The 21,258-nt window shown below is 41.9% G+C and overlaps 42 non-coding genes across 42 annotated transcripts; 22 read left to right on the forward strand and 20 right to left on the reverse strand.

The window, feature by feature from the left end:
- Positions 1-359: 359 nt before the first annotated feature.
- On the forward strand, positions 360-431 carry trnae-cuc (transfer RNA glutamic acid (anticodon CUC)). The gene has a single exon. It is a non-coding gene; the product is annotated as a tRNA-Glu (tRNA).
- A 344-nt stretch (positions 432-775) lies between these two features.
- On the reverse strand, positions 776-846 carry trnag-ucc (transfer RNA glycine (anticodon UCC)). The gene has a single exon. It is a non-coding gene; the product is annotated as a tRNA-Gly (tRNA).
- Positions 847-1,424: 578 nt separating this feature from the next.
- Positions 1,425-1,495, reverse strand: trnag-gcc (transfer RNA glycine (anticodon GCC)). Its single transcript has one exon. It is a non-coding gene; the product is annotated as a tRNA-Gly (tRNA).
- Positions 1,496-1,957: 462 nt separating this feature from the next.
- Positions 1,958-2,029, forward strand: trnae-cuc (transfer RNA glutamic acid (anticodon CUC)). Its single transcript has one exon. It is a non-coding gene; the product is annotated as a tRNA-Glu (tRNA).
- A 609-nt stretch (positions 2,030-2,638) lies between these two features.
- trnae-uuc (transfer RNA glutamic acid (anticodon UUC)) lies at positions 2,639-2,710 on the forward strand. The gene has a single exon. It is a non-coding gene; the product is annotated as a tRNA-Glu (tRNA).
- Positions 2,711-3,027: 317 nt separating this feature from the next.
- On the reverse strand, positions 3,028-3,098 carry trnag-ucc (transfer RNA glycine (anticodon UCC)). The gene has a single exon. It is a non-coding gene; the product is annotated as a tRNA-Gly (tRNA).
- A 578-nt stretch (positions 3,099-3,676) lies between these two features.
- On the reverse strand, positions 3,677-3,747 carry trnag-gcc (transfer RNA glycine (anticodon GCC)). The gene has a single exon. It is a non-coding gene; the product is annotated as a tRNA-Gly (tRNA).
- A 462-nt stretch (positions 3,748-4,209) lies between these two features.
- On the forward strand, positions 4,210-4,281 carry trnae-cuc (transfer RNA glutamic acid (anticodon CUC)). The gene has a single exon. It is a non-coding gene; the product is annotated as a tRNA-Glu (tRNA).
- A 344-nt stretch (positions 4,282-4,625) lies between these two features.
- trnag-ucc (transfer RNA glycine (anticodon UCC)) lies at positions 4,626-4,696 on the reverse strand. The gene has a single exon. It is a non-coding gene; the product is annotated as a tRNA-Gly (tRNA).
- A 193-nt stretch (positions 4,697-4,889) lies between these two features.
- Positions 4,890-4,961, forward strand: trnae-uuc (transfer RNA glutamic acid (anticodon UUC)). The gene has a single exon. It is a non-coding gene; the product is annotated as a tRNA-Glu (tRNA).
- A 313-nt stretch (positions 4,962-5,274) lies between these two features.
- Positions 5,275-5,345, reverse strand: trnag-gcc (transfer RNA glycine (anticodon GCC)). The gene has a single exon. It is a non-coding gene; the product is annotated as a tRNA-Gly (tRNA).
- Positions 5,346-5,807: 462 nt separating this feature from the next.
- Positions 5,808-5,879, forward strand: trnae-cuc (transfer RNA glutamic acid (anticodon CUC)). Its single transcript has one exon. It is a non-coding gene; the product is annotated as a tRNA-Glu (tRNA).
- A 1,550-nt stretch (positions 5,880-7,429) lies between these two features.
- trnae-uuc (transfer RNA glutamic acid (anticodon UUC)) lies at positions 7,430-7,501 on the forward strand. Its single transcript has one exon. It is a non-coding gene; the product is annotated as a tRNA-Glu (tRNA).
- A 313-nt stretch (positions 7,502-7,814) lies between these two features.
- trnag-gcc (transfer RNA glycine (anticodon GCC)) lies at positions 7,815-7,885 on the reverse strand. The gene has a single exon. It is a non-coding gene; the product is annotated as a tRNA-Gly (tRNA).
- A 462-nt stretch (positions 7,886-8,347) lies between these two features.
- trnae-cuc (transfer RNA glutamic acid (anticodon CUC)) lies at positions 8,348-8,419 on the forward strand. Its single transcript has one exon. It is a non-coding gene; the product is annotated as a tRNA-Glu (tRNA).
- A 344-nt stretch (positions 8,420-8,763) lies between these two features.
- Positions 8,764-8,834, reverse strand: trnag-ucc (transfer RNA glycine (anticodon UCC)). Its single transcript has one exon. It is a non-coding gene; the product is annotated as a tRNA-Gly (tRNA).
- A 193-nt stretch (positions 8,835-9,027) lies between these two features.
- On the forward strand, positions 9,028-9,099 carry trnae-uuc (transfer RNA glutamic acid (anticodon UUC)). The gene has a single exon. It is a non-coding gene; the product is annotated as a tRNA-Glu (tRNA).
- Positions 9,100-9,412: 313 nt separating this feature from the next.
- On the reverse strand, positions 9,413-9,483 carry trnag-gcc (transfer RNA glycine (anticodon GCC)). Its single transcript has one exon. It is a non-coding gene; the product is annotated as a tRNA-Gly (tRNA).
- Positions 9,484-9,945: 462 nt separating this feature from the next.
- Positions 9,946-10,017, forward strand: trnae-cuc (transfer RNA glutamic acid (anticodon CUC)). Its single transcript has one exon. It is a non-coding gene; the product is annotated as a tRNA-Glu (tRNA).
- A 345-nt stretch (positions 10,018-10,362) lies between these two features.
- trnag-ucc (transfer RNA glycine (anticodon UCC)) lies at positions 10,363-10,433 on the reverse strand. Its single transcript has one exon. It is a non-coding gene; the product is annotated as a tRNA-Gly (tRNA).
- Positions 10,434-10,626: 193 nt separating this feature from the next.
- Positions 10,627-10,698, forward strand: trnae-uuc (transfer RNA glutamic acid (anticodon UUC)). Its single transcript has one exon. It is a non-coding gene; the product is annotated as a tRNA-Glu (tRNA).
- Positions 10,699-11,011: 313 nt separating this feature from the next.
- Positions 11,012-11,082, reverse strand: trnag-gcc (transfer RNA glycine (anticodon GCC)). The gene has a single exon. It is a non-coding gene; the product is annotated as a tRNA-Gly (tRNA).
- A 462-nt stretch (positions 11,083-11,544) lies between these two features.
- trnae-cuc (transfer RNA glutamic acid (anticodon CUC)) lies at positions 11,545-11,616 on the forward strand. Its single transcript has one exon. It is a non-coding gene; the product is annotated as a tRNA-Glu (tRNA).
- Positions 11,617-12,225: 609 nt separating this feature from the next.
- On the forward strand, positions 12,226-12,297 carry trnae-uuc (transfer RNA glutamic acid (anticodon UUC)). The gene has a single exon. It is a non-coding gene; the product is annotated as a tRNA-Glu (tRNA).
- Positions 12,298-12,610: 313 nt separating this feature from the next.
- trnag-gcc (transfer RNA glycine (anticodon GCC)) lies at positions 12,611-12,681 on the reverse strand. The gene has a single exon. It is a non-coding gene; the product is annotated as a tRNA-Gly (tRNA).
- A 462-nt stretch (positions 12,682-13,143) lies between these two features.
- trnae-cuc (transfer RNA glutamic acid (anticodon CUC)) lies at positions 13,144-13,215 on the forward strand. Its single transcript has one exon. It is a non-coding gene; the product is annotated as a tRNA-Glu (tRNA).
- Positions 13,216-13,560: 345 nt separating this feature from the next.
- Positions 13,561-13,631, reverse strand: trnag-ucc (transfer RNA glycine (anticodon UCC)). Its single transcript has one exon. It is a non-coding gene; the product is annotated as a tRNA-Gly (tRNA).
- Positions 13,632-13,824: 193 nt separating this feature from the next.
- On the forward strand, positions 13,825-13,896 carry trnae-uuc (transfer RNA glutamic acid (anticodon UUC)). Its single transcript has one exon. It is a non-coding gene; the product is annotated as a tRNA-Glu (tRNA).
- Positions 13,897-14,209: 313 nt separating this feature from the next.
- On the reverse strand, positions 14,210-14,280 carry trnag-gcc (transfer RNA glycine (anticodon GCC)). The gene has a single exon. It is a non-coding gene; the product is annotated as a tRNA-Gly (tRNA).
- Positions 14,281-14,742: 462 nt separating this feature from the next.
- On the forward strand, positions 14,743-14,814 carry trnae-cuc (transfer RNA glutamic acid (anticodon CUC)). The gene has a single exon. It is a non-coding gene; the product is annotated as a tRNA-Glu (tRNA).
- A 992-nt stretch (positions 14,815-15,806) lies between these two features.
- On the reverse strand, positions 15,807-15,877 carry trnag-gcc (transfer RNA glycine (anticodon GCC)). The gene has a single exon. It is a non-coding gene; the product is annotated as a tRNA-Gly (tRNA).
- A 462-nt stretch (positions 15,878-16,339) lies between these two features.
- trnae-cuc (transfer RNA glutamic acid (anticodon CUC)) lies at positions 16,340-16,411 on the forward strand. Its single transcript has one exon. It is a non-coding gene; the product is annotated as a tRNA-Glu (tRNA).
- Positions 16,412-16,756: 345 nt separating this feature from the next.
- On the reverse strand, positions 16,757-16,827 carry trnag-ucc (transfer RNA glycine (anticodon UCC)). The gene has a single exon. It is a non-coding gene; the product is annotated as a tRNA-Gly (tRNA).
- A 193-nt stretch (positions 16,828-17,020) lies between these two features.
- On the forward strand, positions 17,021-17,092 carry trnae-uuc (transfer RNA glutamic acid (anticodon UUC)). Its single transcript has one exon. It is a non-coding gene; the product is annotated as a tRNA-Glu (tRNA).
- A 313-nt stretch (positions 17,093-17,405) lies between these two features.
- trnag-gcc (transfer RNA glycine (anticodon GCC)) lies at positions 17,406-17,476 on the reverse strand. Its single transcript has one exon. It is a non-coding gene; the product is annotated as a tRNA-Gly (tRNA).
- A 462-nt stretch (positions 17,477-17,938) lies between these two features.
- trnae-cuc (transfer RNA glutamic acid (anticodon CUC)) lies at positions 17,939-18,010 on the forward strand. Its single transcript has one exon. It is a non-coding gene; the product is annotated as a tRNA-Glu (tRNA).
- A 345-nt stretch (positions 18,011-18,355) lies between these two features.
- Positions 18,356-18,426, reverse strand: trnag-ucc (transfer RNA glycine (anticodon UCC)). The gene has a single exon. It is a non-coding gene; the product is annotated as a tRNA-Gly (tRNA).
- Positions 18,427-18,887: 461 nt separating this feature from the next.
- trnae-cuc (transfer RNA glutamic acid (anticodon CUC)) lies at positions 18,888-18,959 on the forward strand. Its single transcript has one exon. It is a non-coding gene; the product is annotated as a tRNA-Glu (tRNA).
- A 345-nt stretch (positions 18,960-19,304) lies between these two features.
- On the reverse strand, positions 19,305-19,375 carry trnag-ucc (transfer RNA glycine (anticodon UCC)). The gene has a single exon. It is a non-coding gene; the product is annotated as a tRNA-Gly (tRNA).
- Positions 19,376-19,836: 461 nt separating this feature from the next.
- trnae-cuc (transfer RNA glutamic acid (anticodon CUC)) lies at positions 19,837-19,908 on the forward strand. The gene has a single exon. It is a non-coding gene; the product is annotated as a tRNA-Glu (tRNA).
- Positions 19,909-20,252: 344 nt separating this feature from the next.
- trnag-ucc (transfer RNA glycine (anticodon UCC)) lies at positions 20,253-20,323 on the reverse strand. Its single transcript has one exon. It is a non-coding gene; the product is annotated as a tRNA-Gly (tRNA).
- A 193-nt stretch (positions 20,324-20,516) lies between these two features.
- Positions 20,517-20,588, forward strand: trnae-uuc (transfer RNA glutamic acid (anticodon UUC)). Its single transcript has one exon. It is a non-coding gene; the product is annotated as a tRNA-Glu (tRNA).
- The last annotated feature ends 670 nt before the right edge of the window (positions 20,589-21,258 follow it).

The raw sequence follows: 21,258 nt of genomic DNA on the forward strand, positions 1-21,258 counted from the left end.
TGCACAGTGGCACAAGCCATTTACTTGCCCATGTATGTGTTTATGTAGTAATTAATGTGCATTTGAACTATCAGCCCAGGAGTACTAGCAGCATGTGTGGGGCAGAGTTACCTGATCCATCTGGACATCTGTTTGACTTTTTAAAGTAGACACATGTTGCAGTCAAGAAGACAAACATCCCAATGGCAGCAAGATGAACAACACAACAAACTGAAGAAATTTGCTACAGTAAAAATAAATGGGCACTGTTCCAAAAATCAGAAATATCTACAACAAGGCCACATCAAAATTGCAGTCTTTTGCAACGTATGCGAATTCTTGTAGTCTGTTAAAAATGTTGTTTGCTTCATGCAGGCATTTCCCTGATGGTCCAATGGCTAGGATTTGGCGCTCTCACTGCCACGGTCCGGGTTCAATTCCCGGTCAGGGAATCCACCATGTTTAAAGGAGAACTCACCCTAAACCCTAGTTTAGCCTATGCACATAATGACACACATTATAAACCACTTTTCAATAGAGACTTATCTAAGACTTGAACCAACATTGTCATTTGAACACATTCTAAACAAGGGATTCCAAGAGAAGCAAATATTTCTCAGCATTGAATGATTTCTGTGGCAATATAGACATGAAGATGGAAAATTCGACACTTCAGTAGTGTGTGGGCTATGTTTTCCATGTCTTGGATCAACATTAGACATTACAGGTTGACATTTTACAGGTTTTATTTCAATAATATTTAGCATGAAGTTTAATTCTCAAAAACGCTAATCAATGCATTGGCTGGGAATTGAACCCAGGTCAACTGCTTGGAAGGCAGCTATGCTACCACTATACCACCAATGCCCACTGTGTCAAAAGGACACCGTATTAAAACTAGAATGTCTAAGACTGTGCAAAGTTGTGCAAGGAAGATTCCCCACATCCAGTCCAAGAACCCATCATTGTTGCACAGTAGCCCAAGCCATTCACCCGCCCAGCTATGACATCCCCTATGCTACCAATGCCAACTCTCTTGAAGCATTTCCACAGGAGAATTTCCCTGATGGTCTAATGGCTAGGATTTGGTGCTTTCACCGACACGGTCTGGGTTCAATTCCCGGTCAGGGAATCCTCTATGTTCAAAAGGAAACTGGCATGAAACACTAGTTTAACCTACAATGACACACATCCTGAACCATTTTTCAAAGAGAGACCAACCTTGCGTGTTGACAACATCCTAAACAAGATAACCCAATGAATGAAAGCATCTCTCAGCATTGAATGATTTCTCTTACAAGACGAAAACGCCAGCATTTCTGTAGTGTGAGCTAAGCTTTCCTTGTCATAGATCGACATTGGGCTTTTTACGTTGACACTCTACATGTTTTAATGAAATACTTTGACACAAGAAGGTTACTGAACATAACAAAAACAGCAATCAATGCATTGGCTGGGAATTGAACCCAGGTCAACTGCATGGCAAGCAGCTATGCTACCACTATACCACCAATGCCCACACAAGTGATGCTACCCCCACATTAAAGGTAGAATCTCCCAGCCTGTGCAAATTTCTGCAGGGAAGAGTTCCCGCCTCTAGTCCAAGAGCCCATCATTGTTGCACAGTGGCACAAGCCATTTACTTGCCCATGTATATGTTTATGCAGTAATTAATGTGCATTTGAACTATCAGCCCAGGAGTACTAGCAGCATGTGTGGGGCAGAGTTACCTGATCCATCTGGACATCTGTTTGACTTTTTAAAGTAGACACATGTTGCAGTCAAGAAGACAAACATCCCAATGGCAGCAAGATGAACAACACAACAAACTGAAGAAATTTGCTACAGTAAAAATAAATGGGCACTGTTCCAAAAATCAGAAATATCTACAACAAGGCCACATCAAAATTGCAGTCTTTTGCAACGTATGCTAATTCTTGTAGTCTGTTAAAAATGTTGTTTGCTTCATGCAGGAATTTCCCTGATGGTCTAATGGCTAGGATTTGGCGCTCTCACCGCCACGGTCCGGGTTCAATTCCCGGTCAGGGAATCCACCATGTTTAAAGGAGAACTCACCTGAAACCCTAGTTTAGCCTATGCACATAATGACACACATTATAAACCACTTTTCAATAGAGACTTATCTAAGACTTGAACCAACCTTGTCATTTGAACACATTCTAAACAAGGGATTCCAAGAGAAGCAAATATTTCTCAGCATTTGAATGATTTCTCTGGCAATATAGACATGAAGATGGAAAATTCGACACTTCAGTAGTGTGTGGGCTATGTTTTCCATGTCTTGGATCAACATAAGACATTACAGGTTGACATTTTACAGGTTTTATTTCAATAATATTTAGCATGAAGTTTAATTCTCAAAAACACTAATCAATGCATTGGCTGGGAATTGAACCCAGGTCAACTGCTTGGAAGGCAGCTATGCTAACACTTTACCACCAATGCCCACTGTGTCAAAAGGACACCGCATTAAAACTAGAATGTCTAAGACTGTGCAAAGTTGTGCAAGGAAGAGTCCCCACATCCAGTCCAAGAACCCATCATTGTTGCACAGTAGCCCAAGCCATTCACCCACCCAGCTATGACATCCCCTACGCCACCAATGCCAACTCTCTTGAAGCATTACCACAGGAGAATTTCCCTGATGGTCTAATGGCTAGGATTTGGCGCTTTCACCGCCACGGACCGGGTTCAATTCCCGGTCAGGGAATCCACCCTAGTTTAGCCTATGCACATAATGACACACATTATAAACCACTTTTCAATAGAGACTTATCTAAGACTTGAACCAACCTTGTCATTTGAACACATTCTAAACAAGGGATTCCAAGAGAAGCAAATATTTCTCAGCATTTGAATGATTTCTCTGGCAATATAGACATGAAGATGGAAAATTCGACACTTCAGTAGTGTGTGGGCTATGTTTTCCATGTCTTGGATCAACATTAGACATTACAGGTTGACATTTTACAGGTTTTATTTCAATAATATTTTGCATGAAGTTTAATTCTCAAAAACGCTAATCAATGCATTGGCTGGGAATTGAACCCAGGTCAACTGCTTGGAAGGCAGCTATGCTACCACTATACCACCAATGCCCACTGTGTCAAAAGGACACCGCATTAAAACTAGAATGTCTAAGACTGTGCAAAGTTGTGCAAGGAAGAGTCCCCACATCCAGTCCAAGAACCCATCATTGTTGCACAGTAGCCCAAGCCATTCACCCGCCCAGCTATGACATCCCCTATGCTACCAATGCCAACTCTCTTGAAGCATTTGCACAGGAGAATTTCCCTGATGGTCTAATGGCTAGGATTTGGCGCTTTCACCGCCACGGTCTGGGTTCAATTCCCGGTCAGCGAATCCTCTATGTTCAAAAGGAAACTGGCATGAAACACTACTTTAACCTACAATGACACACATCCTGAACCATTTTTCAAAGAGACACCAACCTTGTGTGTTGACCACATCCTAAAGAAGATAACTCAATGAATGAAAGCATCTCTCAGCATTGAATGATTTCTCTTACAAGACGAAAACGCCAGCATTTCAGTAGTGTGAGCTAAGCTTTCCTTGTCATAGATCGACATTGGGCTTTTTACGTTGACACTCTACATGTTTTAATGAAATACTTTGACACAAGAAGGTTTCTGAACATAACAAAAACAGCAATCAATGCATTGGCTGGGAATTGAACCCAGGTAAACTGCATGGCAGGCAGCTATGCTACCACTATACCACCAATGCCCACACAAGTGATGCTACCCCCACATTAAAGGTAGAATCTCCCAGCCTGTGCAAATTTCTGCAGGGAAGAGTTCCCGCCTCTAGTCCAAGAGCCCATCATTGTTGCACAGTGGCACAAGCCATTTACTTGCCCATGTATATGTTTATGCAGTAATTAATGTGCATTTGAACTATCAGCCCAGGAGTACTAGCAGCATGTGTGGGGCAGAGTTACCTGATCCATCTGGACATCTGTTTGACTTTTTAAAGTAGACACATGTTGCAGTCAAGAAGACAAACATCCCAATGGCAGCAAGATGAACAACACAACAAACTGAAGAAATTTGCTACAGTAAAAATAAATGGTCACTGTTCCAAAAATCAGAAATATCTACAACAAGGCCACATCAAAATTGCAGTCTTTTGCAACGTATGCTAATTCTTGTAGTCTGTTAAAAATGTTGTTTGCTTCATGCAGGAATTTCCCTGATGGTCTAATGGCTAGGATTTGGCGCTCTCACCGCCACGGTCCGGGTTCAATTCCCGGTCAGGGAATCCACCATGTTTAAAGGAGAACTCACCTGAAACCCTAGTTTAGCCTATGCACATAATGACACACATTATAAACCACTTTTCAATAGAGACTTATCTAAGACTTGAACCAACCTTGTCCTTTGAACACATTCTAAACAAGGGATTCCAAGAGAAGCAAACATTTCTCAGCATTGAATGATTTCTCTGGCAATATAGACATGAAGATGGAAAATTCGACACTTCAGTAGTGTGTGGGCTATGTTTTCCATGTCTTGGATCAACATTAGACATTACAGGTTGACATTTTACAGGTTTTATTTCAATAATATTTAGCATGAAGTTTAATTCTCACAAACACTAAACAATGCATTGGCTGGGAATTGAATCCAGGTCAACTGCTTGGAAGGCAGCTATGCTACCACTATACCACCAATGCCCACTGTGTCAAAAGGACACCGCATTAAAACTAGAATGTCTAAGACTGTGCAAAGTTGTGCAAGGAAGAGTCCCCACATCCAGTCCAAGAACCCATCATTGTTGCACAGTAGCCCAAGCCATTCACCCGCCCAGCTATGACATCCCCTATGCTACCAATGCCAACTCTCTTGAAGCATTTCCACAGGAGAATTTCCCTGATGGTCTAATGGCTAGGATTTGGCGCTTTCACCGCCACGGTCCGGGTTCAATTCCCGGTCAGGGAATCCTCTATGTTCAAAAGGAAACTGGCCAGAAACACTAGTTTAACCTACAATGACACACATCCTGAACCATTTTTCAAAGAGAGACCAACCTTGCGTGTTGACCACATCCTAAAGAAGATAACCCAATGAATGAAAGCATCTCTCAGCATTGAATGATTTCTCTTACAAGACGAAAACACCAGCATTTCAGCAGTGTGAGCTAAGCTTTCCTTGTCATAGATCGACATTGGGCTTTTTACATTGACACTCTACATGTTTTAATGAAATACTTTGACACAAGAAGGTTACTGAACATAACAAAAACAGCAATCAATGCATTGGCTGGGAATTGAACCCAGGTCAACTGCATGGCAAGCAGCTATGCTACCACTATACCACCAATGCCCACACAAGTGATGATACCCCCACATTAAAGGTAGAATCTCCCAGCCTGTGCAAATTTCTGCAGGGAAGAGTTCCCGCCTCTAGTCCAAGAGCCCATCATTGTTGCACAGTGGCACAAGCCATTTACTTGCCCTTGTATATGTTTATGCAGTAATTAATGTGCATTTGAACTATCAGCCCAGGAGTACTAGCAGCATGTGTGGGGCAGAGTTACCTGATCCATCTGGACATCTGTTTGACTTTTTAAAGTAGACATATGTTGCAGTCAAGAAGACAAACATCCCAATGGCAGCAAGATGAACAACACAACAAACTGAAGAAATTTGCTACAGTAAAAATAAATGGGCACTGTTCCAAAAATCAGAAATATCTACAACAAGGCCACATCAAAATTGCAGTCTTTTGCAACGTATGCTAATTCTTGTAGTCTGTTAAAAATGTTGTTTGCTTCATGCAGGAATTTCCCTGATGGTCTAATGGCTAGGATTTGGCGCTCTCACCGCCACGGTCCGGGTTCAATTCCCGGTCAGGGAATCCACCATGTTTAAAGGAGAACTCACCTGAAACCCTAGTTTAGCCTATGCACATAATGACACACATTATAAACCACTTTTCAGGAGGAGGAGGGAGGAGGGGAGGTGGGACTACACCAAGGATCAGCTTTGAGTCCTTTTTTGTTTGCTATGTTGATGGACAGGCTGACAGACGAGGTAAGACAGGAATCTCCCTGGACAATGATGTTTGCGGATGACATTGTAATTTGCAGTGAGAGTAGAGAGCAGGTGGAGGAACAGCTAGAGAGGTGGAGGTTTGCTCTGGAAAGAAGAGGCATGAAGGTCAGTCGTAGTAAGACAGAATACATGTGTCTGAACGAGAGGGATCAAGGTAGAAGCGTTAGGTTACAGGGGGCTGAGGTGAAGAAGGTGCAGGAGTTTAAGTACTTGGGGTCAACAGTTCAGTGTGATGGGGAGTGTGGAAAAGAGGTGAAGAGGCGAGTGCAGGCAGGTTGGAGCGGGTGGAGGAAAGTGTCAGGAGTGTTGTGTGACAGAAGAGTGCCAGCAAGACTCAAAGGAAAGGTGTACAAGACAGTGGTGAGACCAGCTCTGCTCTATGGGTTAGAGACGGTAGCAGTGAGACAGAGACAAGAAGATGATTTGGAGGTAGCGGAGATGAAGATGTTGAGGTTCTCCTTAGGAGTGACCAGGTTAGACAGGATAAGGAACGAGTACATCAGAGGGACGGCTCATGTTGCCTGTGTTAGGGACAAAGTCAGAGAAGCCAGACTGAGATGGTTTGGACATGTTCAGAGGAGGGATAGTGGATATATTGGTAGAAGGATGTTGGAGATGGAGCTGCCTGGCAGGAGGGCGAGAGGACGGCCAAAGAGGAGATACATGGGCGAGAGGACGGCCAAAGAGGAGATACATGGATGTCTTAACAGAGGACATGAAGTTGGCTAATGTTAGGGTAGAAGATGTCCATGATAGAGTGAGGTGGAAAAGGATGATTCGCTGTGGCGACCCCTGATGGGAAAAGCCGAAAGAGAAAAGAAGATAAACCACTTTTCAATAGAGACTTATCTAAGACTTGAACCAACCTTGTCATTTGAACACATTCTAAACAAGGGATTCCAAGAGAAGCAAACATTTCTCAGCATTGAATGATTTCTCTGGCAATATAGACATGAAGATGGAAAATTCGACACTTCAGTAGTGTGTGGGCTATGTTTTCCATGTCTTGGATCAACATTAGACATTACAGGTTGACATTTTACAGGTTTTATTTCAATAATATTTAGCATGAAGTTTAATTCTCAAAAACTCTAATCAATGCATTGGCTGGGAATTGAACCCAGGTCAACTGCTTGGAAGGCAGCTATGCTACCACTATACCACTGTGTCAAAAGGACACCGCATTAAAACTAGAATGTCTAAGACTGTGCAAAGTTGTGCAAGGAAGAGTCCCCACATCCAGTCCAAGAACCCATCATTGTTGCACAGTAGCCCAAGCCATTCACCCGCCAAGCTATGACATCCCCTATGCTACCAATGCCAACTCTCTTGAAGCATTTCCACAGGAGAATTTCCCTGATGGTCTAATGGCTAGGATTTGGCGCTTTCACCGCCACGGTCCGGGTTCAATTCCCGGTCAGGGAATCCTCTATGTTCAAAAGGAAACTGGCATGAAACACTAGTTTAACCTACAATGACACACATCCTGAACCATTTTTCAAAGAGAGACCAACCTTGCGTGTTGACCACATCCTACAGAAGATAACCCCATGAATGAAAGCATCTCTCAGCATTGAATGATTTCTCTTACAAGACGAAAACGCCAGCATTTCAGTAGTGTGAGCTAAGCTTTCCTTGTCATAGATCGACATTGGGCTTTTTACGTTGACACTATACATGTTTTAATGAAATACTTTGACACAAGAAGGTTACTGAACATAACAAAAACAGCAATCAATGCATTGGCTGGGAATTGAACCCAGGTCAACTGTATGGCAAGCAGCTATGCTACCACTATACCACCAATGCCCACACAAGTGATGCTACCCCCACATTAAAGGTAGAATCTCCCAGCCTGTGCAAATTTCTGCAGGGAAGAGTTCCCGCCTCTAGTCCAAGAGCCCATCATTGTTGCACAGTGGCACAAGCCATTTACTTGCCCATGTATATGTTTATGCAGTAATTAATGTGCATTTGAACTATCAGCCCAGGAGTACTAGCAGCATGTGTGGGGCAGAGTTACCTGATCCATCTGGACATCTGTTTGACTTTTTAAAGTAGACACATGTTGCAGTCAAGAAGACAAACATCCCAATGGCAGCAAGATGAACAACACAACAAACTGAAGAAATTTGCTACAGTAAAAATAAATGGGCACTGTTCCAAAAATCAGAAATATCTACAACAAGGCCACATCAAAATTGCAGTCTTTTGCAACGTATGCTAATTCTTGTAGTCTGTTAAAAATGTTGTTTGCTTCATGCAGGAATTTCCCTGATGGTCTAATGGCTAGGATTTGGTGCTCTCACCGCCACGGTCCGGGTTCAATTCCCGGTCAGGGAATCCACCATGTTTAAAGGAGAACTCACCTGAAACCTTAGTTTAGCCTATGCACATAATGACACACATTATAAACCACTTTTCAATAGAGACTTATCTAAGACTTGAACCAACCTTGTCATTTGAACACATTCTAAACAAGGGATTCCAAGAGAAGCAAACATTTCTCAGCATTGAATGATTTCTCTGGCAATATAGACATGAAGATGGAAAATTCGACACTTCAGTAGTGTGTGGGCTATGTTTTCCATGTCTTGGATCAACATTAGACATTACAGGTTGACATTTTACAGGTTTTATTTCAATAATATTTAGCATGAAGTTTAATTCTCACAAACACTAAACAATGCATTGGCTGGGAATTGAACCCAGGTCAACTGCTTGGAAGGCAGCTATGCTACCACTATACCACCAATGCCCACTGTGTCAAAAGGACACCGCATTAAAACTAGAATGTCTAAGACTGTGCAAAGTTGTGCAAAGAAGGGTCCCCACATCCAGTCCAAGAACCCATCATTGTTGCACAGTAGCCCAAGCCATTCACCCGCCCAGCTATGACATCCCCTATGCTACCAATGCCAACTCTCTTGAAGCATTTCCACAGGAGAATTTCCCTGATGGTCTAATGGCTAGGATTTGGCGCTTTCACCGCCACGGTCCGGGTCCAATTCCCGGTCAGGGAATCCTCTATGTTCAAAAGGAAACTGGCCAGAAACACTAGTTTAACCTACAATGACACACATCCTGAACCATTTTTCAAAGAGAGACCAACCTTGCGTGTTGACCACATCCTAAAGAAGATAACCCAATGAATGAAAGCATCTCTCAGCATTGAATGATTTCTCTTACAAGACGAAAACACCAGCATTTCAGCAGTGTGAGCTAAGCTTTCCTTGTCATAGATCGACATTGGGCTTTTTACGTTGACACTCTACATGTTTTAATGAAATACTTTGACACAAGAAGGTTACTGAACATAACAAAAACAGCAATCAATGCATTGGCTGGGAATTGAACCCAGGTCAACTGCATGGCAAGCAGCTATGCTACCACTATACCACCAATGCCCACAAAAGTGATGCTACCCCCACATTAAAGGTAGAATCTCCCAGCCTGTGCAAATTTCTGCAGGGAAGAGTTCCCGCCTCTAGTCCAAGAGCGCATCATTGTTGCACAGTGGCACAAGCCATTTACTTGCCCTTGTATATGTTTATGCAGTAATTAATGTGCATTTGAACTATCAGCCCAGGAGTACTAGCAGCATGTGTGGGGCAGAGTTACCTGATCCATCTGGACATCTGTTTGACTTTTTAAAGTAGACACATGTTGCAGTCAAGAAGACAAACATCCCAATGGCAGCAAGATGAACAACACAACAAACTGAAGAAATTTGCTACAGTAAAAATAAATGGGCACTGTTCCAAAAATCAGAAATATCTACAACAAGGCCACATCAAAATTGCAGTCTTTTGCAACGTATGCTAATTCTTGTAGTCTGTTAAAAATGTTGTTTGCTTCATGCAGGAATTTCCCTGATGGTCTAATGGCTAGGATTTGGCGCTCTCACCGCCACGGTCCGGGTTCAATTCCCGGTCAGGGAATCCACCATGTTTAAAGGAGAACTCACCTGAAACCCTAGTTTAGCCTATGCACATAATGACACACATTATAAACCACTTTTCAATAGAGACTTATCTAAGACTTGAACCAACCTTGTCATTTGAACACGTTCTAAACAAGGGATTCCAAGAGAAGCAAATATTTCTCAGCATTTGAATGATTTCTCTGGCAATATAGACATGAAGATGGAAAATTCGACACTTCAGTAGTGTGTGGGCTATGTTTTCCATGTCTTGGATCAACATTAGACATTACAGGTTGACATTTTACAGGTTTTATTTCAATAATATTTAGCATGAAGTTTAATTCTCAAAAACACTAATCAATGCATTGGCTGGGAATTGAACACAGGTCAACTGCTTGGAAGGCAGCTATGCTACCACTATACCACCAATGCCCACTGTGTCAAAAGGACACCGCATTAAAACTAGAATGTCTAAGACTGTGCAAAGTTGTGCAAGGAAGAGTCCCCACATCCAGTCCAAGAACCCATCATTGTTGCACAGTAGCCCAAGCCATTCACCCGCCCAGCTATGACATCCCCTATGCTACCAATGCCAACTCTCTTGAAGCATTTCCACAGGAGAATTTCCCTGATGGTCTAATGGCTAGGATTTGGCGCTTTCACCGCCACGGTCCGGGTTCAATTCCCGGTCAGGGAATCCTCTATGTTCAAAAGGAAACTGGCATGAAACACTAGTTTAACCTACAATGACACACATCCTGAACCATTTTTCAAAGAGAGACCAACCTTGCGTGTTGACCACATCCTACAGAAGATAACCCCATGAATGAAAGCATCTCTCAGCATTGAATGATTTCTCTTACAAGACGAAAACGCCAGCATTTCAGTAGTGTGAGCTAAGCTTTCCTTGTCATAGATCGACATTGGGCTTTTTACGTTGACACTATACATGTTTTAATGAAATACTTTGACACAAGAAGGTTACTGAACATAACAAAAACAGCAATCAATGCATTGGCTGGGAATTGAACCCAGGTCAACTGTATGGCAAGCAGCTATGCTACCACTATACCACCAATGCCCACACAAGTGATGCTACCCCCACATTAAAGGTAGAATCTCCCAGCCTGTGCAAATTTCTGCAGGGAAGAGTTCCCGCCTCTAGTCCAAGAGCCCATCATTGTTGCACAGTGGCACAAGCCATTTACTTGCCCATGTATATGTTTATGCAGTAATTAATGTGCATTTGAACTATCAGCCCAGGAGTACTAGCAGCATGTGTGGGGCAGAGTTACCTGATCCATCTGGACATCTGTTTGACTTTTTAAAGTAGACACATGTTGCAGTCAAGAAGACAAACATCCCAATGGCAGCAAGATGAACAACACAACAAACTGAAGAAATTTGCTACAGTAAAAATAAATGGGCACTGTTCCAAAAATCAGAAATATCTACAACAAGGCCACATCAAAATTGCAGTCTTTTGCAACGTATGCTAATTCTTGTAGTCTGTTAAAAATGTTGTTTGCTTCATGCAGGAATTTCCCTGATGGTCTAATGGCTAGGATTTGGCGCTCTCACCGCCACGGTCCGGGTTCAATTCCCGGTCAGGGAATCCACCATGTTTAAAGGAGAACTCACCTGAAACCCTAGTTTAGCCTATGCACATAATGACACACATTATAAACCACTTTTCAATAGAGACTTATCTAAGACTTGAACCAACCTTGTCATTTGAACACGTTCTAAACAAGGGATTCCAAGAGAAGCAAATATTTCTCAGCATTTGAATGATTTCTCTGGCAATATAGACATGAAGATGGAAAATTCGACACTTCAGTAGTGTGTGGGCTATGTTTTCCATGTCTTGGATCAACATTAGACATTACAGGTTGACATTTTACAGGTTTTATTTCAATAATATTTAGCATGAAGTTTAATTCTCAAAAACACTAATCAATGCATTGGCTGGGAATTGAACACAGGTCAACTGCTTGGAAGGCAGCTATGCTACCACTATACCACCAATGCCCACTGTGTCAAAAGGACACCGCATTAAAACTAGAATGTCTAAGACTGTGCAAAGTTGTGCAAGGAAGAGTCCCCACATCCAGTCCAAGAACCCATCATTGTTGCACAGTAGCCCAAGCCATTCACCCGCCCAGCTATGACATCCCCTATGCTACCAATGCCAACTCTCTTGAAGCATTTCCACAGGAGAATTTCCCTGATGGTCTAATGGCTAGGATTTGGCGCTTTCACCGCCACGGTCCGGGTTCAATTCCCGGTCAGGGAATCCTCTATGTTCAAAAGGAAACTGGCATGAAACACTAGTTTAACCTACAATGACACACATCCTGAACCATTTTTCAAAGAGAGACCAACCTTGCGTGTTGACCACATCCTACAGAAGATAACCCCATGAATGAAAGCATCTCTCAGCATTGAATGATTTCTCTTACAAGACGAAAACGCCAGCATTTCAGTAGTGTGAGCTAAGCTTTCCTTGTCATAGATCGACATTGGGCTTTTTACGTTGACACTATACATGTTTTAATGAAATACTTTGACACAAGAAGGTTACTGAACATAACAAAAACAGCAATCAATGCATTGGCTGGGAATTGAACCCAGGTCAACTGTATGGCAAGCAGCTATGCTACCACTATACCACCAATGCCCACACAAGTGATGCTACCCCCACATTAAAGGTAGAATCTCCCAGCCTGTGCAAATTTCTGCAGGGAAGAGTTCCCGCCTCTAGTCCAAGAGCCCATCATTGTTGCACAGTGGCACAAGCCATTTACTTGCCCATGTATATGTTTATGCAGTAATTAATGTGCATTTGAACTATCAGCCCAGGAGTACTAGCAGCATGTGTGGGGCAGAGTTACCTGATCCATCTGGACATCTGTTTGACTTTTTAAAGTAGACACATGTTGCAGTCAAGAAGACAAACATCCCAATGGCAGCAAGATGAACAACACAACAAACTGAAGAAATTTGCTACAGTAAAAATAAATGGGCACTGTTCCAAAAATCAGAAATATCTACAACAAGGCCACATCAAAATTGCAGTCTTTTGCAACGTATGCTAATTCTTGTAGTCTGTTAAAAATGTTGTTTGCTTCATGCAGGAATTTCCCTGATGGTCTAATGGCTAGGATTTGGCGCTCTCACCGCCACGGTCCGGGTTCAATTCCCGGTCAGGGAATCCACCATGTTTAAAGGAGAACTCACCTGAAACCCTAGTTTAGCCTATGCACATAATGACACACATTATAAACCACTTTTCAATAGAGACTTATCTAAGACTTGAACCAACCTTGTCATTTGAACACATTCTAAACAAGGGATTCCAAGAGAAGCAAATATTTCTCAGCATTTGAATGATTTCTCTGGCAATATAGACATGAAGATGGAAAATTCGACACTTCAGTAGTGTGTGGGCTATGTTTTCCATGTCTTGGATCAACATTAGACATTACAGGTTGACATTTTACAGGTTTTATTTCAATAATATTTAGCATGAAGTTTAATTCTCAAAAACACTAATCAATGCATTGGCTGGGAATTGAACCCAGGTCAACTGCTTGGAAGGCAGCTATGCTACCACTATACCACCAATGCCCACTGTGTCAAAAGGACACCGCATTAAAACTAGAATGTCTAAGACTGTGCAAAGTTGTGCAAGGAAGAGTCCCCACATCCAGTCCAAGAACCCATCATTGTTGCACAGTAGCCCAAGCCATTCACCCGCCCAGCTATGACATCCCCTATGCTACCAATGCCAACTCTCTTGAAGCATTTCCACAGGAGAATTTCCCTGATGGTCTAATGGCTAGGATTTGGCGCTTTCACCGCCACGGTCCGGGTTCAATTCCCGGTCAGGGAATCCTCTATGTTCAAAAGGAAACTGGCATGAAACACTAGTTTAACCTACAATGACACACATCCTGAACCATTTTTCAAAGAGAGACCAACCTTGCGTGTTGACCACATCCTACAGAAGATAACCCCATGAATGAAAGCATCTCTCAGCATTGAATGATTTCTCTTACAAGACGAAAACGCCAGCATTTCAGTAGTGTGAGCTAAGCTTTCCTTGTCATAGATCGACATTGGGCTTTTTACGTTGACACTCTACATGTTTTAATGAAATACTTTGACACAAGAAGGTTACTGAACATAACAAAAACAGCAATCAATGCATTGGCTGGGAATTGAACCCAGGTCAACTGTATGGCAAGCAGCTATGCTACCACTATACCACCAATGCCCACACAAGTGATGCTACCCCCACATTAAAGGTAGAATCTCCCAGCCTGTGCAAATTTCTGCAGGGAAGAGTTCCCGCCTCTAGTCCAAGAGCCCATCATTGTTGCACAGTGGCACAAGCCATTTACTTGCCCATGTATATGTTTATGCAGTAATTAATGTGCATTTGAACTATCAGCCCAGGAGTACTAGCAGCATGTGTGGGGCAGAGTTACCTGATCCATCTGGACATCTGTTTGACTTTTTAAAGTAGACACATGTTGCAGTCAAGAAGACAAACATCCCAATGGCAGCAAGATGAACAACACAACAAACTGAAGAAATTTGCTACAGTAAAAATAAATGGGCACTGTTCCAAAAATCAGAAATATCTACAACAAGGCCACATCAAAATTGCAGTCTTTTGCAACGTATGCTAATTCTTGTAGTCTGTTAAAAATGTTGTTTGCTTCATGCAGGAATTTCCCTGATGGTCTAATGGCTAGGATTTGGCGCTCTCACCGCCACGGTCCGGGTTCAATTCCCGGTCAGGGAATCCACCATGTTTATAGGAGAACACACCTGAAACCCTAGTTTAGCCTATGCACATAATGACACACATTATAAACCACTTTTCAATAGAGACTTATCTAAGACTTGAACCAACCTTGTCATTGGAACACATTCTAAACAAGGGATTCCAAGAGAAGCAAACATTTCTCAGCATTTGAATGATTTCTCTGGCAATATAGACATGAAGATGGAAAATTCGACACTTCAGTAGTGTGTGGGCTGTGTTCCATGTCTTGGATCAACATTAGACATTACAGGTTGACATTGTACAGGTTTTATTTCAATAATATTTATCATGAAGTTTAATTATCAAAAACACTAAACAATGCATTGGCTGGGAATTGAACCCAGGTCAACTGCTTGGAAGGCAGGTATGCTACCACTATACCACCAATCCCCACTGTGTCAAAAGGACACCGCATTAAAACTAGAATGTCTAAGACTGTGCAAAGTTGTGCAAGGAAGAGTCCCCACATCCAGTCCAAGAACCCATCATTGTTGCACAGTAGCCCAAGCCATTCACCCGCCCAGCTATGACATCCCCTATGCCACCAATGCCAACTCTCTTGAAGCATTTCCACAGGAGAATTTCCCTGATGGTCTAATGGCTAGGATTTGGCGCTTTCACTGCCACGGTCTGGGTTCAATTCCCGGTCAGCGAATCCTCTATGTTCAAAAGGAAACTGGCATGAAACACTAGTTTAACCTACAATGACACACATCCTGAACCATTTTTCAAAGAGAGACAAACCTTGCGTGTTGACCACATCCTACAGAAGATAACCCAATGAATGAAAGCATCTCTCAGCATTGAATGATTTCTCTTACAAGACGAAAACGCCAGCATTTCAGTAGTGTGAGCTAAGCTTTCCTTGTCATAGATCGACATTGGGCTTTTTACGTTGACACTCTACATGTTTTAATGAAATACTTTGACACAAGAAGGTTACTGAACATAACAAAAACAGCAATCAATGCATTGGCTGGGAATTGAACCCAGGTAAACTGCATGGCAAGCAGCTATGCTACCACTATACCACCAATGCCCACACAAGTGATGCTACCCCCACATTAAAGGTAGAATCTCCCAGCCTGTACAAATTTCTGCAGGGAAGAGTTCCCGCCTCTAGTCCAAGAGCCCATCATTGTTGCACAGTGGCACAAGCCATTTACTTGCCCATGTTTATGTTTATGCAGTAATTAATGTGCATTTGAACTATCAGCCCAGGAGTACTAGCAGCATGTGTCGGGCAGAGTTACCTGATCCATCTGGACATCTGTTTGACTTTTTAAAGTAGACACATGTTGCAGTCAAGAAGACAAACATCCCAATGGCAGCAAGATGAACAACACAACAAACTGAAGAAATTTGCTACAGTAAAAATAAATGGGCACTGTTCCAAAAATCAGAAATATCTACAACAAGGCCACATCAAAATTGCAGTCTTTTGCAACGTATGCTAATTCTTGTAGTCTGTTAAAAATGTTGTTTGCTTCATGCAGGAATTTCCCTGATGGTCTAATGGCTAGGATTTGGCTCTCTCACTGCCATGGTCCGGGTTCAATTCCCGGTCAGGGAATCCACCATGTTTAAAGGAGAACTCACCTGAAACCCTAGTTTAGCCTATGCACATAATGACACACATTATAAACCACTTTTCAATAGAGACTTATCTAAGACTTGAACCAACCTTGTCATTTGAACACATTCTAAACAAGGGATTCCAAGAGAAGCAAACATTTCTCAGCATTTGAATGATTTCTCTGGCAATATAGACATGAAGATGGAAAATTCGACACTTCAGTAGTGTGTGGGCTATGTTTTCCATGTCTTGGATCAACATTAGACATTACAGGTTGACATTTTACAGGTTTTATTTCAATAATATTTAGCATGAAGTTTAATTCTCAAAAACACTAATCAATGCATTGGCTGGGAATTGATCCCAGGTCAACTGCTTGGAAGGCAGCTATGCTACCACTATACCACCAATGCCCACTGTGTCAAAAGGACACCGCATTAAAACTAGAATGTCTAAGACTGTGCAAAGTTGTGCAAGGAAGAGTCCCCACATCCAGTCCAAGAACCCATCATTGTTGCACAGTAGCCCAAGCCATTCACCCGCCCAGCTATGACATCCCCTATGCTACCAATGCCAACTCTCTTGAAGCATTTCCACAGGAGAATTTCCCTGATGGTCTAATGGTTAGGATTTGGCGCTTTCACCGCCACGGTCCGGGTTCAATTCCGGGTCAGGGAATCCTCTATGTTCTAAAGGAAACTGGCATGAAACACTAGTTTAACCTACAATGACACACATCCTGAACCATTTTTCAAAGAGAGACCAACCTTGCGTGTTGACCACATCCTACAGAAGATAACCCAATGAATGAAAGCATCTCTCAGCATTGAATGATTTCTCTTACAAGACGAAAACGCCAGCATTTCAGTAGTGTGAGCTAAGCTTTCCTTGTCATAGATCGACATTGGGCTTTTTACGTTGACACTCTACATGTTTTAATGAAATACTTTGACACAAGAAGGTTTCTGAACATAACAAAAACAGCAATCAATGCATTGGCTGGGAATTGAACCCAGGTCAACTGCATGGCAGGCAGCTATGCTACCACTATACCACCAATGCCCACACAAGTGATGCTACCCCCACATTAAAGGTAGAATCTCCCAGCCTGTGCAAATTTCTGCAGGGAAGAGTTCCCGCCTCTAGTCCAAGAGCCCATCATTGTTGCACAGTGGCACAAGCCATTTACTTGCCCATGTATATGTTTATGCAGTAATTAATGTGCATTTGAACTATTAGCCCAGGAGTACTAGCAGCATGTGTGGGGCAGAGTTACCTGATCCATCTGGACATCTGTTTGACTTTTTAAAGTAGACACATGTTGCAGTCAAGAAGACAAACATCCCAATGGCAGCAAGATGAACAACACAACAAACTGAAGAAATTTGCTACAGTAAAAATAAATGGGCACTGTTCCAAAAATCAGAAATATCTACAACAAGGCCACATCAAAATTGCAGTCTTTTGCAACGTATGCTAATTCTTGTAGTCTGTTAAAAATGTTGTTTGCTTCATGCAGGAATTTCCCTGATGCTCTAATGGCTAGGATTTGGCGCTCTCACCGCCACGGTCCGGGTTCAATTCCCGGTCAGGGAATCCACCATGTTTAAAGGAGAACTCACCTGAAACCCTAGTTTAGCCTATGCACATAATGACACACATTATAAACCACTTTTCAATAGAGACTTATCTAAGACTTGAACCAACCTTGTCATTTGAACACATTCTAAACAAGGGATTCCAAGAGAAGCAAATATTTCTCAGCATTTGAATGATTTATCTGGCAATATAGACATGAAGATGGAAAATTCGACACTTCAGTAGTGTGTGGGCTATGTTTTCCATGTCTTGGATCAACATTAGACATTACAGGTTGACATTTTACAGGTTTTATTTCAATAATATTTAGCATGAAGTTTAATTCTCAAAAACACTAATCAATGCATTGGCTGGGAATTGAACCCAGGTCAACTGCTTGGAAGGCAGCTATGCTACCACTATACCACCAATGCCCACTGTGTCAAAAGGACACCGCATTAAAACTAGAATGTCTAAGACTGTGCAAAGTTGTGCAAGGAAGAGTCCCCACATCCAGTCCAAGAGCCCATCATTGTTGCACAGTGGCACAAGCCATTTACTTGCCCATGTATATGTTTATGCAGTAATTAATGTGCATTTGAACTATCAGCGTAGGAGTACTAGCAGCATGTGTGGGGCAGAGTTACCTGATCCATATGGACATCTGTTTGACTTTTTAAAGTAGACACATGTTGCAGTCAAGAAGACAAACATCCCAATGGCAGCAAGATGAACAACACAACAAACTGAAGAAATTTGCTACAGTAAAAATAAATGGGCACTGCTCCAAAAATCAGAAATATCTACTAGAAGGCCACATCAAAATTGCAGTCTTTTGCAACGTATGCTAATTCTTGTAGTCTGTTAAAAATGTTGTTTGCTTCATGCAGGAATTTCCCTGATGCTCTAATGGCTAGGATTTGGCGCTCTCACCGCCACGGTCCGGGTTCAATTCCCGGTCAGGGAATCCACCATGTTTAAAGGAGAACTCACCTGAAACCCTAGTTTAGCCTATGCACATAATGACACACATTATAAACCACTTTTCAATAGAGACTTATCTAAGACTTGAACCAACCTTGTCATTTGAACACATTCTAAACAAGGGATTCCAAGAGAAGCAAATATTTCTCAGCATTTGAATGATTTCTCTGGCAATATAGACATGAAGATGGAAAATTCGACACTTCAGTAGTGTGTGGGCTATGTTTTCCATGTCTTGGATCAACATTAGACATTACAGGTTGACATTTTACAGGTTTTATTTCAATAATATTTAGCATGAAGTTTAATTCTCAAAAACACTAATCAATGCATTGGCTGGGAATTGAACCCAGGTCAACTGCTTGGAAGGCAGCTATGCTACCACTATACCACCAATGCCCACTGTGTCAAAAGGACACCGCATTAAAACTAGAATGTCTAAGACTGTGCAAAGTTGTGCAAGGAAGAGTCCCCACATCCAGTCCAAGAGCCCATCATTGTTGCACAGTGGCACAAGCCATTTACTTGCCCATGTATATGTTTATGCAGTAATTAATGTGCATTTGAACTATCAGCGTAGGAGTACTAGCAGCATGTGTGGGGCAGAGTTACCTGATCCATATGGACATCTGTTTGACTTTTTAAAGTAGACACATGTTGCAGTCAAGAAGACAAACATCCCAATGGCAGCAAGATGAACAACACAACAAACTGAAGAAATTTGCTACAGTAAAAATAAATGGGCACTGCTCCAAAAATCAGAAATATCTACTAGAAGGCCACATCAAAATTGCAGTCTTTTGCAACGTATGCTAATTCTTGTAGTCTGTTAAAAATGTTGTTTGCTTCATGCAGGAATTTCCCTGATGGTCTAATGGCTAGGATTTGGTGCTCTCACCGTCACGGTCCGGGTTCAATTCCCGGTCAGGGAATCCACCATGTTTAAAGGAGAACTCACCTGAAACCCTAGTTTAGCCTATGCACATAATGACACACATTATAAACCACTTTTCAATAGAGACTTATCTAAGACTTGAACCAACCTTGTCATTTGAACACATTCTAAACAAGGGATTCCAAGAGAAGCAAACATTTCTCAGCATTGAATGATTTCTCTGGCAATATAGACATGAAGATGGAAAATTCGACACTTCAGTAGTGTGTGGGCTATGTTTTCCATGTCTTGGATCAACATTAGACATTACAGGTTGACATTTTACAGGTTTTATTTCAATAATATTTAGCATGAAGTTTAATTCTCAAAAACTCTAATCAATGCATTGGCTGGGAATTGAACCCAGGTCAACTGCTTGGAAGGCAGCTATGCTACCACTATACCACCAATGCCTACTGTGTCAAAAGGACACCGCATTAAAACTAGAATGTCTAAGACTGTGCAAAGTTGTGCAAGGAAGAGTCCCCACATCCAGTCCAAGAACCCATCATTGTTGCACAGTAGCCCAAGCCATTCACCCGCCCAGCTATGACATCCCCTATGCCACCAATGCCAACTCTCTTGAAGCATTTCCACAGGAGAATTTCCCTGATGGTCTAATGGCTAGGATTTGGCGCTTTCACCGCCACGGTCCGGCTTCAATTCCCGGTCAGGGAATCCTCTATGTTCAAAAGGAAACTGGCATGAAACACTAGTTTAACCTACAATGACAAACATCCTGAACCATTTTTCAAAGAGAGACCAACCTTGCGTGTTGACCACATCCTAAAGAAGATAACCCAATGAATGAAAGCATCTCTCAGCATTGAATGATTTCTCTTACAAGACGAAAACGCCAGCATTTCAGTAGTGTGAGCTAAGCTTTCCTTGTCATAGATCGACATTGGGCTTTTTACGTTGACACTCTACATGTTTTAATGAAATACTTTGACACAAGAAGGTTACTGAACATAACAAAAACAGCAATCAATGCATTGGCTGGGAATTGAAACCAGGTCAACTGCATGGCAAGCAGCTATGCTACCACTATACCACCAATGCCCACACATTATTTATTTTTAACAGTAAAAAACCATAAAACCATGACAGGAAAATCCAGTAAACTATAAAACTGTTTAAAACTGTAATTTTGACGTAAAGTTCCTGTTAATCAGTTCACAGGTAAAATTTGTAATTAGTACATAATTTCTTTGGAAAAAATACATAATCCTACCGTAAATCACTTGGACATTGTTATTTTAACGGAAATTTCCCATAATGCGTATAACAGTCAAACACTGTTATTTTTACAAGTTTTTATTGACAAAAGCACAGGTTTTTAAGGTTA

Source organism: Oryzias latipes, chromosome 1, assembly GCF_053564925.1.
Source record: "Oryzias latipes strain Hd-rR chromosome 1, Olatipes_Hd-rR_3.1".
Classification (NCBI taxonomy): Eukaryota; Metazoa; Chordata; class Actinopteri; order Beloniformes; family Adrianichthyidae; genus Oryzias; species Oryzias latipes.